General features: G+C 46.3%; 1 protein-coding gene, 1 non-coding gene and 1 pseudogene across 2 annotated transcripts in view; 1 reads left to right on the forward strand and 2 right to left on the reverse strand.

Annotated features, from left to right (window-relative positions):
• FUT8 (fucosyltransferase 8) overlaps positions 1 to 8,005 on the reverse strand; it is a 438,850-nt gene extending 430,845 nt beyond the window's left edge. Inside the window, exon 1 of the mRNA XM_010335165.2 lies at positions 7,908 to 8,005. The gene's annotated coding sequence lies outside the window, so the exon portion shown is untranslated. The remainder of the gene's footprint in view (positions 1 to 7,907) is intronic.
• On the forward strand, positions 7,288 to 7,394 carry LOC120364073 (U6 spliceosomal RNA). Its single transcript, XR_005579426.1, has one exon. It is a non-coding gene; the product is annotated as a U6 spliceosomal RNA (small nuclear RNA).
• A 7,149-nt stretch (positions 8,006 to 15,154) lies between the features above and the next one.
• LOC101047329 (polypyrimidine tract-binding protein 1-like) lies at positions 15,155 to 16,726 on the reverse strand (annotated as a pseudogene).
• Between the last annotated feature and the right edge of the window lie 84 nt (positions 16,727 to 16,810).

Raw genomic sequence — 16,810 nt, forward strand, 5'->3', positions numbered from 1 at the left:
GGAGGTCTCAGGAACCTAACAACGATGGTGGAAGGTGAAGGGGAAGCAAGCACATCTTACCATGTCAGAGCAGTGGGGGAGGGGGAGGAGGGAGGAGTACCACGCGCTTTTAAATCATCAGAGCTCATGAGAACTCACCATCACGAGAAAAGCAACGGGGAAGTCTGCTCTATGATCTAATCATCTCCCACCAGGTCCTTCCTCCAACACTGGGAATTACAATGTGACATGAGATTTGGGTGGGGACACAGAGCCAAACAGGATCACTCTACCACGACACCATCATGCCTCCAAAGAGGACCAGAATTTGGTCAATAAATTTACTCAACAAACATTTAACATTTATGGCATGTCTACTGTATTCCAGGCACTGTTCTAGATACTCACTATGTAATAATGAACAACATAAACAAAATCCCTATTCACATTAGGTTTAAAGACTGGACGTTATTGAAATTGTAACGTCATGTTGTTTTCAGCCTAGTCTGACCTTGGACACACAGGTTACAGAAGGAAACTTGAATAATTCTGAGGCTTGAGATAACTTGGATTTCCATTACTCAGCCCTGCTCAGGGCCAGCTGTCAATACCTCCCCCACCAGTCATCTGTACATAATCTGCTCCATTACACTGATTTAGGAGAAAACCATAGTTCACTGCTGTTTTCCAAAGAATGAGAGTAACTTGTGCTGGAGAGCAGCTGAGAACAGGGGAACAAGAATGCCTCATCCAAGGACAGAGGACACAATGCTCTTGACAGTTGCTGACGCCTATGCAAGAATGTGTTACATTTAGAAACAGCATCTATATCCATATATATGCCTATATAGTAGATATACCCATATAGTAGATATATATCCATATAGCTTACACACAATCAAGCTGTCATCCACAACCCTTTGAACAGATGGTGTACCAAGACGGGCCGGTCAAGAGCATGGTGAGTATATTTATACAACTGAGGCTATGGAAGTATTGGCAGGGCAGACTAGTCAGAGTCAAGTATGACACCATTGCTAGAAGTTTTCTATACCCCAATGTAAGAGGTGCAGGGTACCTGGAATCATGATTTGACTTCCATTTTAACTAAGCCTATAACAAAGGAGATAGAGCATAGTTGTTAAGAACAGGAGCTCTGTAGCGGGGCATGGTGGTGCATGCCTGTAGTTCAAGCTACTCGGGAGGCTGAGTTAGGAGGATCACCTGAGCATGGGGAGATTGAGGCTGCAGTGAGCTATGATTGGCCTCTGGACTCCAGCCTGGGCATGGTATGAACTCTTGAGAAAAACTTCTTGAGTGACTCTATGTTGTGCCACTTACTAGCTGAGGGACCTTGAATAAACGATTTAATTTCTTTTTGCTTTACTTTCCTATCTTTAAAATGGAGATGGCCAGGTGCAGTGGTTCACACCTGTAATCCCAACATTTTGGGAGGCTGAGGCAGGAGGATCACTTAAGCTCAGGAGTTTGAGACCAGCCTGAGCAACATAGTGAGACCTCATCTCTACAAAATAAAGAATTAGCCAGGTGTGGTGGAGCATGCCTGTAATTCCAGCTACCCAAGAGGCTGAGGTGAGAAGATCACTTGAACTGAGGAATTCCAGGCTACAGTGAGCTGTGATCACACCACTGCATTACAGCCCAGCCTACAGAGCAAGACTCTGTCTCAAAAAAATTAAGTAAAATAAAATAAAATAGAGATAATGATAATAAAAGCTGCCTCACAGGTGGATTTCAAAGATTAGCAAAATATAAGTGTTAGCTATTATTAACAAAGTAAGATTCTTTGGATAATCGCTCATGATTGATATCATATGTGTTTATGAAATCCTATTTCATTTTTCCTCTTTCAGGGCAGAAAGGACGATTATATATTGCATTGTTCATTGCACATACAGCTAGGTTTTAGCCAATTGATTATTGGTAGAAATGATAACCACCCTCAGTCTTGGCACTTATAAACTTCCAACAGTTTGTTTGTTTGTTTGTTTGTTTGTTTGCCCCTGCTGTAGCAATCCTGAAAGTCATGTGAGATGACAACATTCTAGGATGGTAGAACCTCCATCAGCTTGGGCCCCTGAGAGACTATATGGAGCAAATCTCCCCTCCACGCCATCCTTATCTACATTGGACATGGAGCATAAACGAGAAATGAATCCTTTACTGTATCAAACCACTGAGATAAGAGATTCATTGTTACCAAAGCATAACCTCTCCTAGCCTGATGAATTCACAGAATCACCAGGGTAGCAGATGTGGCAAATGCTTTTCCCCAGCACCATGGACCTTCATGTTCCAGAAAGACTTATTAAGAGTCTTAAATGCCTAAAGTGCTAGGTTATCTACTCCAGTCCTAGAGTGTGGAGGTTTCTCCATTTAAGTGTGTTAACTTCCTAAGAGCCATGGATTCTTTTATACTGCCATTACACTCCATCCTGGGCAACAGGAGTGAAACTCCATCCCTTTTCTAGACTCTTACTGCCTTATAGTTAACATTGGCACTTAGTAATATAAGACCTTGTTTTCGGGACCTTAGCTTCATCACTCTGGTGAGAATAAGGACAGGGACCTTCTTTTAGATCACTACAGGGCCTAATGCAGTATTAGGCCTCAAATAGATGGCCTATAGATATTTATTGAATAATTTTCCTAGTCAATGTATTAAAGCCCAGGCTTGCCACATTCTTGACTCCTTCTTCCCAGAATAGGTCTGTGAGTAAAGAAAGGTGACTGGAAACATTCCCCATCACCTTCTGGACTGAATGAAATAAGGCATCTTTGTCCATGCTCACTAGAAAGGTGGATATGGCTGGGTTGGTGGCTCACACCTGTAATCCTAGCACTTTGAGAGGCTGAGGTGGGAGGACTGCTTGAGCCCAAGAGTTCAAGACCAACCTGGCAACATAGCGAGACTCTATCTCTACAAAAAATAAAAAAGTTAACTGGGTGTGGTGGCGTACACCTATGGTCTCAGCTGCTTGGGAGGCTGAGGTGGGAGGATCACTTAAGCCCTGGAGGTTGAGACTGCAGTGACCTATGATCGTGCCACTACACCCCGGCTGAGTGACAGAGTAAGACCCAGTTTTTATTTTTTTTATTATTTTTTATTTATTTATTTATTTATTTATTTTTTGAGACGGAGTTTCACTCTTGTTACCCAGGCTGGAGTGCAATGGCGCGATCTCGGCTCACCGCAACCTCCGCCTCCTGGGTTCAGGCAATTCTCCTGCCTCAGCCTCCTGAGTAGCTGGGATTACAGGCACGCACCACCATGCCCAGCTATTTTTTTTTGTATTTTTAGTAGAGACGGGGTTTCACCATGTTGACCAGGATGGTCTCGATCTCTTGACCTTGTGATCCACCCGCCTCGGCCTCCCAAAGTGCTGGGATTACAGGCTTGAGCCACCGCGCCCGGCCTAGACCCAGTTTTTAAATAAAGAAAGAAAGGAGGATATATGTGTTGTGGGTTAGGGAGCTGGGAAGGGGTGAGAGTCAGGGAGTTGACACAATATTTATTTCTATTCCCTTATATATTGCTGAGTAAATATAACTAAGTTCTTATAAGCTGCTGCAGGTAAGCTATAAAGTTCTCTAAGGACAAGGACCATGTTTTCTATTGATCAAATATTAATAGTTTTTGGTTTGTTTGTTTTTTGAGACAGTCTCACTCTGTCGCCCAGACTGGAGTGCAATGGCACAATCTCAGCTCACTGCAACCTCTGCTTCTCGGGTTCAAGTGATTCTCCTGTCTCAGTCTCCTGAGTAGCTGGGACTACAGGTGCACACCACCATGCCCAGCTAATTTTTGTATTTTTAGTAGACACAGGGTTTCACCATGTTGGCCAGGATGGTCTTGATCGCTTGACCTTGTGATCTGCCCACCTTGGCCTCCCAACGTGCTGGAATTACAGACATGAGCCACCGCTCTGCGCTGTGATGATTATTTTATTTCAAACAAAACTCAGTGACAGGACCTTATATATGCAGCATTATTTAAAATATACAAGATATTTTCTAATTTTTGTCTTATTGGCTCTTTATAGTAATCAAGGCTCCACATACCTGGTTCAGGACCCGCTGTACTGCCAAGTTAAAAAGAAGTTGAAAATGTTCCTCTGAGTTCTTTTGTGTTCCTCTCTCCCTCTCTCTCTCTCTCTCTCTCTCTCTCTCTCTCTCTCTCTCTCTCTTTGAGATGGAGTCTTGCTCTGTTGCCAGGCTGGAGTGCAATGGCGTGGTCTTGGCTCACTGCAACCTCTGCCTCCCAGGTTCAAGCAATTCTCCTGCCTCAGCCTCCTGAGTACCTGAGATTACAGGCACCTGCCAGCGTGCCTGACTAATTTTTGTATTTTTAGTAGAGATGGGCTTTCACTATGTTGGCCAGGCTGGTTTTAAACTCCTGGGCTCAGGTGATCCACCCACCTCAGCTTCCCAAAGTGCTGGGATTACAGGTGAGAGCCACTACACCTGGCCTGGACTTTTAGTTTTTAAGCCAGTAAAGTCCCAGGAAAAAAAAAAAAAAAATTGGTCATGAACTTCTAGGGCTCCATCCCCAGGTCTCACCTCTCTCTCTTTCCATGATCTCCCCAGAGATCACCGACTCCACAGCTTCCACCAACCTTTGACACATAATTCTCCAATAGACACTCACCTCTGGCTGCTCCTGAGCACCAGGCCAACATTCCAACCACCAAGCTGTGCAGTCATTTACATGGCTAACCTTAAATTCCATAGGTTCTAAATGACTCACCCTCTCACCCCTCCACCCCACCAACCCTCCTCCCAGTCACCTTCCCAGTACTTCCTCATTTGTCAGTGCCATATCATTGTTCCCGTTGTTCAAGATTTTTGATATTAACTCATATTCATTGAGTACCTCGTCTGTGCCAAGGTTCCATCCAAGGTGCTGGGGACTCAGCAGTGAACAAAAGTCATGGAGCCCTCATGGAACTTATATTTTAGTCAAGAGGGACAGAAATATGTCTGTGTGTGTGTGTGTGTGTGTGTGTGTGTGTGTGTGTGTGTGTTTGTGTGTGCGTGTGTGTGTGTGTGTGAGAGAGAGAGAGAGAGAGAGAGTTAAGCACTATGGACAAAATTATTTTTCAAAATTTTTTATGGCCAGACATGGTGGCTCATCTCTGTAATCCCAGCACTTTTTGAGGCCAAAGCAGGTAGATCCCTTGAAGTCAGGCATTTGAGACCAGCCTGGCCAACATGGTGAAAACCTGTCTCTATTAAAAATACATTAAGTTAGCTGGCTGTGGTGGCACACCTGTAATCCCAGCTACTTGGGAGGCTGAGGCAGGAGAATCGCTTGAACCTGGGAGCTGGAGGTTGCAGTGAGCTGAGACGTGCAACTGTACTCCAGCCTGGGCAAAAAAGGGAGATGCCACTCAAAAAAAGAAAAAAATAATTATTTCCTTGAAGTTTCTTTTTTGAGACAGACTCTCGCTCTGTCACCCAGGCTGGAATGCACGGTGTGATCTCAGTTCACTGCAGTCTGTCTCTAGGGCTCAGGCTGGATTTGAACTCCTAAGTTCAAGTGACCTACTCGCCTTGAGCTCTTAAGAAGTGCTAAGATTAATTTTTGCCTGGCTTGGGGAAAAATTAATAATCAAATGTAAGGAATGCTCAGAATGCGGGATGCAATAGTAGATGGGGACTAAAGGGAATCCTTTTGATGTGATGCAGAGGTCTGAGGAAGTGAAGACATGAGCCAGGGACCTCCGGAGAAAGAGTGTCCCAAGCAAAGGGCACAGTAAATGCAAAGACCGAGGTAGCTGGGCAGACCAGACAAGGGAAAGAATGATAAGAAATAAATAAGGGGGGCTGGGTGCATGGCTCATGCCTGTAATCCCAGCACTGCGGGAGGCCGAAGTGGGAGGATCATGAGATCAGGAGATCAAGACCATCCTGGCTAACACGGTGAAACCCCGTCTCTACTAAAAATACAAAAAAAATTAGCCAGCCATGACAGCATGCGCCTGTAGTCCCAGCTACTCGTGAGGCTGAGGCAGGAGAATTGCTTGAACCCAGGAGGCGGAGGTTGCAGTAAGCCGAGATCTCGCCACTGCAGTCCAGCCTGGGTGACAGTGAGACTCCATCTCAAAGAAAAGAGAAGAAAAAGAAAGAAATCAGGGATAAAATCAGTTTCTGTAGGGCCTTGTAGAGAAAAGCATTTTATTTTCACTCATTTACCCTTGGTCTCTCTTTCTCATTTCTGCAGCTACCACCTTGAGACAATCCTTCCTACTTCTCATTTGAAGTATTCTATTGGCTTCCTGAGGGCTATTTTTGCCCCTTGTCTCTCCCTACTCTAATCCTGCTCATGGTTGCTATAATCTTCTTGGAGCACAGTTCTGATCATCATCATCATAAGATCATTAGCATACATTTATGTATCTCTGAATAAAAATATACTTTGAAAAGAGGGGGACGGACACAGGAGATATGTTCCCACAACTTCCCAGCAGGTCCTTGTCAGAAATAGATAGAGCTGTCAAAAGTACGTTGTCAAACATGCCAGAGTTCTGTTTCTATGCCATCATGTAAAAACTGCAAACTTTTCATCAAAATAAAAAATAAAGATGAATTAGTCACAGTTCCTTTAATTGCCACTAACAGAAACTCAGTTCAAGTATCTTTTAAAAGGTGATATATGTTAGCTCACATAGATGAATATTTGACATCTTCAGGAATGGCTAGATCCAGGTACTCAGCCAGGGCAACAAGAAATCCATTCTCTCTCAGATTTGCTTTTTCTCTCTGTTGTCCTTGTTCTCCAGCACACTCTACTCAGGCAGTGGTAAAGAGGGCCACCATTGTCTTCGGCTTTGCAACCCCAGTGGAGAAAGAGTACCTCTTTCAACAGAAGTCCCAATGCTGACTCTCATTGGCTTACTCTGGACAAAGGGATTATTCCTCAACCACTCATTATGTCCACAGTTAGCCAGTCCTGGGTCATACACCCACCCCTGGAGTCAGGGACTGAAGTCAACCTCACTTGAACTACATGGATAGAGAGTGGAAGATGGATGGTTCCCAAAGGAACATTTAGTATTCAGGGTGGAGGAGGGATGGTCACCACGTCCAGCTAATTTTTTGTATTTCTGGTAGAGATAGAGTTTCACCATATTGCCCAGGCTGGTCTCAAACTCCTGGGCTCAGGTGAGCCACCCACCTCAGACTCCCAAAGTGCTGGGATTACAGACATAAGCCACCACACCCAGCCGCAGCTGTCCCTCCAAATATTTCAAGTAGGCATTACTGAGACTTAATACCTACACAACAGTGCTCGCTTCGGCAGCACATATACTAAAATTGGAACGATACGGAGAAGATTAGCATGGCCCCTGCGCAAGGATGACACGCAAATTCGTGAAGCGTTCCATATTTTACAATACTAAATTAAAATTGGTCCTTAAAATCTGGTTTTTGCAGGATACCTGAAAAAAAGCTGAATGTTATACCATCAACATAATATTACTAACATCACTATCTTGTATTTTAAGTGTTCTTCTAACAAAGTATACAGTGTTTACAGAAATTTCAGTATGCACACCCTTCATATAGCCTAATATAATGCCAAGTGTTATGAATCTTGTTACTGCAAAAACCATCAAATAAAGATACACTTCTGAAGGAAAAAAAAAAAATACCTACACAACAACCTTTTGAAATAAGTAGGCTATTTCCATTTTGTATATGGGGAAGGTGAGGCACAGACATGTTGACCACCTTGCCCACTATTTTTTTCACACAATCAAAATATAAAGGCTCTGGAATTTGAACCCTGCACTCTCTGACTCCTAAGTCCCCTTAGAAACCTGCACATTATTCTATTTCTATGAAGGGGAGGGAAAGAGCTCCTCATATAAGTCACCATGCCTCTCAAATCACTTGAAACTCACCAGCAGCCATGACTGTCCCCCCAGGGTAAGTAGGTAGACAGATTTCCCCTCATTCTGCTTCTTTACTGGGCAGACAAACGGAGCAGAACCAGAACTAGTGACTTGGTAAGGGAACACTCAGAAAGGTAGAGGAAGTGGTGGTGCTAAAGCATCCTGCTGCCTCTCATCTCAAAGATCCTTCCACCAAACAAATACCACCCACCTTCGAAAACAGTCGTTGTGGTTGGAACAACATTTGTATAAAAATAACCGACTGATCTTAATCTTGCTCCCTTTCCTTGTAGGGAAAATGTCTGTGGTTCTGGTCTAGTCAGTGCAAGAGGGGCTTCCCGCCCGGGGTCCAGCACTGAGGGGAGTCACAGCTGTGGTCAGCCTCCCTCTGTGGCCCCTAAAGCAAGCAGAGAGCACCTTGGACCTCGTGTTGGGACCTGAGCAGGCAGCCATGCTCCCAGGCCCGAAGAAGGTGGGTTCATGGCTCTGCTCAGAGACCTTTTGAAAGCCCCATTTGCCTCCAGCTCAGAGGCCCCTGTGCCCACCTACAGTCTGGTCCCTGACGGGCTTGAATCACAACTCATAAACCACATGCTGAGGGAATCCTGATGAAAGCTCTGAAGGCTCCGGGTCTTGGGGAAGACCCGATGGGCCTGAAAGTCGGTCTCAGCAGAGATGCCCAGGGGTGCATGGGCCCTAGGGAGGCCTGTCCCTGTCCCAAGCAGGGACTGGAGTGAAGCAGCTGGTGGAGAACAGGGACGCAGGTGTGAGCCTGGTGAAAGGGTGGACTGGCAGGGCTCTGCAGAGAGCACCTGCAAATAGTGAGGAGGAGGCTGATGGGCTGGGCCCTCAAAGGAATGGGCAAGGCATGGCCCTAATGAATCTGGCTGCAAGCACACCCCATCCAGCTTAAGCTTGGGGACTGGGAAAGGAGGAGGCCCAGGGGGCAGAGCTGGAATGACACCTCAGGAGTTAGGGTCACCAAGCAACTGAAGAAGACGCAGGAGCAGCTCCTAGCTGAGTATGCTCCCCCCGGGGGCAGCACCGAGGATGCCTGGGGGCTAGTGCTGAGTCAGTGATGGGGAGAGGGTTGGGGAGGGAGGGCTCACTTTGCCCAGTCAGATTGGGAACCTAGATCCTTGGATTTTAATGACCACGTGGGAGACATAAGACAAGATCTTGGACAAAGGAGGTAAATATCTGGTTGTATTTTATCCAGTATATTCTCACCTTATAGTGAGATAATATTTAAGAAGATTCAGTCCCCTGTATTGATGGAACTTAATAAAGAGTCCAACCAGACTCTTTGAAAAATTTTACATGTATGTTAAACTTTCCGTCATGGAACATTTTACCCACTGCCCTCCATCGCCTGGATTATCTGGAAGCAAAACCCAGTCATGGAACCATTTCACCCATAAATAGTCCAGTCAGTATCTCTAAATTTAAGAGCTGTTATTCTCAGCCCAGGGCAATTTTGCCCCCTAGGGGAGATTTGGCAATATCTAGAGACGTTTTTTTTGTTTATACAAGGTTGGGGGGAGGGGGTGTGCACCCTAGCGGAAAGAAGCCAGGGTGAAACAGGGCTGCTATGAAGCATTCTACAAGGCGCAGGCCAGCACCTCACGACTAAGAACTATATGGCTCAAAATAACAATCATGACAAGGTTGAAAACCATGTTTTAGAGTCTAAAAGATAAGAGCACACTAAACAGATCACTACAATATTGTTAGCATTCATAAAAAACTAACAATAATTCCTTAATATCATCAATTATCTGATAATATTAAAATTTCCCCAATTTTTCTGTAAATTTAAAAAACTGGGGGTTTAAATCAAGATCCAAATAAGACTCACACATTGCAATTGGATGATATATTTCTTTTTCTTTTTTTCCTGCATCCAATCATCCATTATGGTTGATAGATTTCTCAGGTCTCCTTGAAATACAGGTTCTCATTCCTCTTTTTTCCTTGGAATTTATTTATTATAAAACAGATTTATTTATTTTTTAATCGCAAAAGAGTACACGAGTACATTCCTGATGTCAAAATTGAAATGCACAGGAGAAGCAAATATTTCCTATCTATAACAGTCCAGGCCAGGCGTGGTGGCTCACATCTGTAATCCCAGCACATTGGGAGGCTGAGGCGGGAAGATCACGAGGTCAGGAGATGGAGAACAGCCTGGTTATCGGTAAAACCTCATCTCTACTAAAAATACAAAAATTAGCTGGGAATGGTGGCACGTGCCTGTAGTCCCAGCTCCTCAGGAGCCTGAGGCAGGAGAATTGCTTGAACCCGGAAGGCGGAGGTTGCGGTGAGCCGAGATCACGCCACTGCACGGCAGCCTGGGCGACAGAGCGAGACTCTGTCTCAAAAAACAAACAAACAAACAAACAAACAAATAAAACAGTCCAATCCCAGTCCTCTCCCCAAAGAACTAATTTATCAAAATTGTGTTTGTATTGGTTAAGATTATATTCAACTGACCGGGCACAGTGGCTCACACCTGTTACCCCAGCACTTTGGGAGGCCGAGACAGGCGGATCACCTGAGGTCAGAAACTTGAGACCAGCCTGATCAATATGGTGAAACCCTGTCTCTACTAAAAATACAAAAATTAGCTGGGCATGGTAGCGTGCTCCTGTAGTCCCAGCTACTCAGGAGGCTGAGACAAGAGGATTGCTTGAACCTCGGAAGGCAAGGTTGCAGTGAGCTGAGGATGGTGCCACTGCACTCCAGCCTGGGTGACAGAGCAAGACTCCATCTCAGGGAAAAAAAAAAATCATATTCAACTACAAGTTTCAACAAATAACAACAAAAGCTTTAATATTATTTATTTTTCAGAAAGACAAGCCAAGAGACAGGCAGCCCAGGGCTAGCATGGCATCTCCATGAAGTTTTTAGGGTATCAAGTTCCTTCTAGCTCCCTGCCCTACCGTCTGTGAATGTGGACCTCATCCTCACGGTCCACAATGGCTAATGGAGAACCATCTCTCTTAGCTACCTTAGTCTAGGTAGCAAGATGGAAAAGTGGAAGGACATAGCTCTCTTTATTAGTTTGCTAGGGCTGCTGTGACAAAGGACCACAAGTTGAGTGACTTACACAACAGAAATGTACTTGTTGTCTCACAATTCTCACAGTTCTGCAGGCCAGAAGTCCAACATCAATGTATCAGGCAGGATTGGTTTCTTCTGAGAACTGTAAGGAAAAATCTGTTCCATGCCCCTTCCCTAGCTGCTCCTGACTGGCTGGAAATCTTTGAGTTTTCTTACCTTGTAAAGCATCACCTCAGTCTCTGCCTTGGTCGTCACACGGCATTCTCCCTGTGTGTGTGTTTCTGCGTCCAATTTTCCCCTTTATATAAAGACACATTTATATTGGATAGGACCCACCCTCACGACCTCATTTTAACTAACTACATCTGCAAGCACCCTATTCCAAATAAGATCACATGCTAAGGTACGAGGGATTAGGACTTCTATATCTAAATTTCGGGGAGAGACACTTTAACCCGTAACACTCTCCCATAAAGAGACTTTGTAGAAGTCTCTTACGCTTCTTTGTTTATACTTCTCTCGCCAAAACTTAGTCTCGGCCACACCTCCCTGCAAGGGATGCTGGGGAAGGGAGGCTTTCGCTGAGCACGTGACCATCCCCCAAAAAGTCAGTTGTTACCAAAAAGGAAGGATAAATGGACAGGGCAACTACAGCAATCTGCCATGGAACGTATCCTACCAGACATTTTTACGTATGCTGCACATAACCAAATGACCCCAAATGGTTGGCCTAAAACACCAGAAATCGATTCTCTCACAGTTTTGGAGCCAGAACTCCAGAATCAAGGTATGGGCGGGGCCCCACTTTTTCCAAAGCCTCTACGGGACAATCCGCCCTGGCCTCTCCAGCTTCCGGGAACTTTTTTGTTCCTTGGCTTGTGGCTGCATCACTTCAGCCTCTGCCTCCATATTCACATGGACTTCCCCTCTGTGCCTTCTCCTCTTCTCTCTGTTTGTTTTTGGGACTGGGTCTCGCTCTGTTGCCCAGGCTGGAGTGCAGTGGCGTGAACACTGCAGCTTCGATCTCCAAGGCTCAAGCAATTCTCCCACCTCAGCTTTCTGAGTAGCTGGGACCACAGGTGCGTGGCACTGTGCCTGGCTAATTTTTTGTAAAGATGGGATCTCACCATGTTGCCTGGTCTGGTCTCAAGCGATCCTCCCACCTTGGCCTTATGACGTGCTGAGATTACATATGTGAGCCACTCCACCCGACCCTCTTCTGTTTCTTATAAAGACACTTGTCTTTGGATTTAAAGCCCCCCCCACCCACCCCAGGCAATTCAGGATCATCTCATTTCAAGATCTTTTGTTTTTACATCTGCAAAGACCATTTTCGCTTCATTTTTCTCACACCCAATCACATCCTGGACCCATCCATGAGTTCCAGGATGCAACCATGTCCTTCATAGTGAGGGGGTACCATTCAATGCCCTCCACCCTCCCTGGAACACCAGATATTTCCAGAAATAGCAAAATATGGCTCTCCACATTGTCCTTGTTCATTTTAACTAGCAACGGCAGATGAAGAGGACTGTGGTAAAACGTTAATGAAATGCTACACACTCTGGGAAGCATAAGCGGATCTAGTTGCCTAGGGCCTGTTTAAAGTTAGAGCAACTCGGAAGGTTCTGCCAAGTGTTGGCATGTGGGTGCCAAGCTGTTTTTGGTAGAATGGTAAGCTATGCTAGCATGTTTTTCGATGTTTACCATGCATTTGAGAGAGATTTCCTGCTAACTGAATTTTCAATTCAGAGCCAGCTTAGGAGGGGGTACAGAAAGAAGGAAGGGTAAGAGAAACATTTCCAATATATCAAAGCTATGAATTGCAGGGCCTCACTTCTTAAAGAGCAAAATGTTGGCTAGGAGTAGTGGTGGAAAGTTCCCGATGCCAGATTTTGGAGGTGGGAGAAAGAAATAGTATCAGCCCTGTACCTGCCACCCTGTTCTTCAACTAGTTCAATTTCGGTTTCAGTATTTACTGAGACCATACTGGGCACTAGGAAGGACTTATTTTCCTCAAGCCTCACAAGCAGCTAGGTGTTAATTACTTTGATCACTTTCCAGATGAGATGCTGTGATTCTAAAAGGTTAAGGCACTTGCACCTGAGATCATGTAGCTGTAAGTGGCTAAAGTAGGAGTTTTGAATGTTTTGTGACTGCTAACTCGGTGCTCTGTCTACCACAGCATGAGAGATGAATATTCCTTTCTGCTTGCTGGTGCCCATCCTGGTGATGGGGTAGAGAGAGGAGCAGGCTCATCTCCTACCCACCAAGGCTTGCTCCTCCCTCCCATTTGAAAGCAGAACAGGCTGCAGCAGGAGGCATGCAATTGGTGTTTCTGCTGGTCTCCAATCCTAGTGGAAGAATCTGCCTAATTAAAGTCTGCAGCATGCCCAGAAGCTTCCAGGGTTGTTTTCCATGCATTCCCAGAGCCTGATGTTACATATTCTTCATGTTTATGTGGCGTGATGCACTGTGCTCCATGAGCATGAAGTATGAGTGGGCCAATTTCACCATCTACGCAGCTACAGAGCAACCAGAAGGCATCCCTGTTCTAATTTATGAGGGACCAGCATGCGCAATCAATAGATGCCCCACAGGTTATTAAAGAGGAGAAAGATGGCTCAGGCAACCCTGTTTACTAACAGAGAAATGGTCTTCTGGCAGCTTCTGGCCTGCAAGGGATTTACATTTCCTTTTCAGTCCAGAAACAGTGGTGTTCCCTTTTCATCTCAGCCCCAAGCCTGAGAACAGGGGGCTGGTGGAGGCTCAGCACAATCTGAAAGTGCCCTTCCTTGTACTGTAATCTCAGAATGGGGATGTGGTGGGGGTCAGCCCAAAGATTTATAAAGTCCCTTTGTGTTTGGAGGCCCTGGGGAACAATAGCTTTCCAGGATGGGTGTTGAGGTGTAGGAGGTGGGAGTGGGTGACTGGGTGTGAAAACAAAGCAAAAAGGAATAGGCGACTCCTACCAGGCTGGCTGGAGGGGAAGTGGTCTTTGGTCCGCCTGCCAGTCTTTGCAGAAGTCCTTTTATTCGCTGCTTTTGCCTTCTCTTTGTTTTGGGTCCTTTGATTTCAGGAAGCTACGGTTCTTTTGCAGTTTACTTTTTAATAGTTCTAGAGGAAGAGGGTAGACTGGATTTTAAAATAAAACAGTAACAGCATTGGGTTATTTAAGCAGAAGGGAAAGAAGTATTTCCCTTCAGGCCACATTCTGGAGGGCAAGATGTGGTCATCCAGCAGTTCTCAAAGCTTTTTGTCTCAGGACCCCTTTATACACTCCTAAAATGCATGTAGGTTAGTGGCAGAAACTTTAAAATATTTGTCAATTTTAAAATCATAATAAACCCATTACACGTTAATATAAATAACGTTTTTTCTTTGAGACAGAGTCTCACTCTCACCCAGGCTAGAGTACAGTGGTGCGATCTTGGCTCACTGCAAACTCCACTTCCTGGGTTCAAGCAATTCTCCTGCCTCAGCCTTCTGGGTAGCTGGGATTACAGGCACCCACCGCTGCGCCTGGCTAATTTTTGTATTTTTTTAGTAGAGATGGGGTTTCACCATCTTGGCCAGGCTAGTCTCGAACTCCTGACCTCATGATCCACCTGCCTCAGCCTCCCAAAGTGCTGGGATTATAAGCAGGAACCATCGTGCCCAGCCTAAATAACATCTATTTTTATTTTTAGCAAGGTGAACTAGATTTAATTTAAAAAAAAAAAAACAACAACAACAACAGGTAAACTGATTTCTCTTTAAAAAAAAATAAAATCGGGCCGGGTGCAGTGGCTCACGCCTGTAATCCCAGCACTTTGGGAGGCTGAGGTGGGTGGATCACCTGAGGTCAGGGGTTCAAGCCCAGCCTGACCAGCACAGAGAAACTCCCTCTCTACTAAAAATACAAAAATTAGCCCAGTGTGGTGGCACGCGCCTGTAATCCCAGCTGCTTGGGAGGCTGAGGCAGTAGAATCACTTGAACCCAGGAGGCAGAGGTTGCAGTTAGCTGAGATTATGCCATTGCACTCCAGCCTGGGCAACAAGAGCAAAACTCCATCTCAATATAAATAAATAAATAAAAATAAAATAAAAGCTCTGGTCTCTTAAGGTCATTTCAGCTGCTTTTTAAAGTGGCTTTTTTTCTGGAATGATGGAAGTTGTCGCCAGGGGGTCTGGGCGTGGGGGGTCCTGTGCCCCTAGATGGTGAACTTGGAGAAGGAGACCTGCAGATGGTGTTTCTCCCTGAGGTTGTGGTTGTGCAGGTTAATAAAGGCCTGGACTGCCTCCTCCACAGAGCCCATCTGGATCAGCACCATCTTGCGGTCCCTCTAGAAGAACCTGAATCCTTTGATGCCGCCCCCATTGCTGGAGAAGAGGACCCTGAGATCTTACACGGCTACTGAGGGCGGGCTGTTGGAGGGGTGCAGGGTGGCTGAGGGTGGGAATATGTTCTGGAAGTTCTTGGAGCCTGGCCCCTTGAAGTGGTGCAGGGGCGAGTGGCCAATGCCCTTGGTCAAGCCCTGGTCCTCCTGGCCCTCATGGGGCAGCTGCAGTTCTGGTGCTGTGAGAGCATGTTGGGGACAGGCTTCCTGTGCAGTTTGTGCTGGTTCAGGTGGCTCATGGCCAGCTGGGCCTGGCTGCCGTCTACCATCTGCACCAGGGCATTCTCCTTCTTATTGAACAGGATCTGGCCAGGCGTGGTGGCTCGCACTTATAATCCCAGCACTTTGGGAGGCCGAGGTGGGCGGATCATGAGGTCAAGAGATTGAGACCATCCTGGTCAACATGGGCAACATGGTGAAACCCCATCTCAATTTAAAAATAAATAAATAAAAAAGGAAATAAAAAACACAGGATCTTCACGTGCTGCACATTGACGTAGACTACGAAAAGAATAATGACTGTCTCCGGGTTGAGGTTGCTGACCAGCAAGGTAGAATGCCCTGCTCCCGCCTGGCCCGAGATGGCGATCCTGCCTGCCGCTGCCGCTGCCGTCGCAGAGGGGATGGCCAGGGGTCCAGGAGCCGCCGCTGAGGGGATGGCCAGAGAGGCCAGGTTCTGTGGACGTTGGGAAGGGAAAGGCCGAAGGCCGCCACCATTGTCTGGACAGTGAAGGCTGGCTATCCCGGAGGGCAGGTCTGGGCGTATAGTCGCGATCTGGTTGTGTGGTCGTCGTCGTACTTGAGTTGAGGCTGCTGAGCTTGGAGAAGGCGCTGCGCAGCGTGCAGCAGGCGTGGGAGATGTTCTGCCTGTCCAGCCTCAGCTTGGTGTGCTGGGCGCTCACGGCGTCCACGTACTGCAGCAGGGTCTGGAATGTGTTGTTCTTGGAGAAGGTGATGTTCTTCAACACTGTGCTGAACTTGGAGAAAATCTGGTGCAGCACATCCAGGGTCACGGGGTAGAAAGGGTTCTCCACGATGATCCTGAGCACGGGGCAAGGATCATTGCCATCCCTGTGTCCACGAGCGCCATCGAGGCAGCCAAGCCAGGTTCCCCGACTGGACCAAGTTTGCAGCCCGCGCCTCGTTGGGAGAGCTGTCGGTCTTCCGCTCCCTGTGGTTGGAGAACCGGATGTAGATGGACTGGCCGCGCAGCACAGGCATCACCCAGGTGTAGTAGTTCACCGTGTGTTGGCAGCCTCCTTCCTCCATGTTCATCTCCATGAAGGCCTGGTTTTTCCCCTTAAGCATCTGGAGACTGGGGACCTTCCCAAAGGGCAGCCCCAGGGAGATGACCTCCCCTTCGGTGACATCGATGGGGAACTTCCAGAGGTGGATTACTCAGGAGGGGCTGGTGTTTCTGCTGTCACTTTTGAACTTCTTTTGTTGTTGTTTTTTAACCATACACTCTTT

The sequence above is a fragment of the Saimiri boliviensis genome, chromosome 2, assembly GCF_048565385.1.
Source record: "Saimiri boliviensis isolate mSaiBol1 chromosome 2, mSaiBol1.pri, whole genome shotgun sequence".
Lineage (NCBI taxonomy): Eukaryota > Metazoa > Chordata > Mammalia > Primates > Cebidae > Saimiri > Saimiri boliviensis.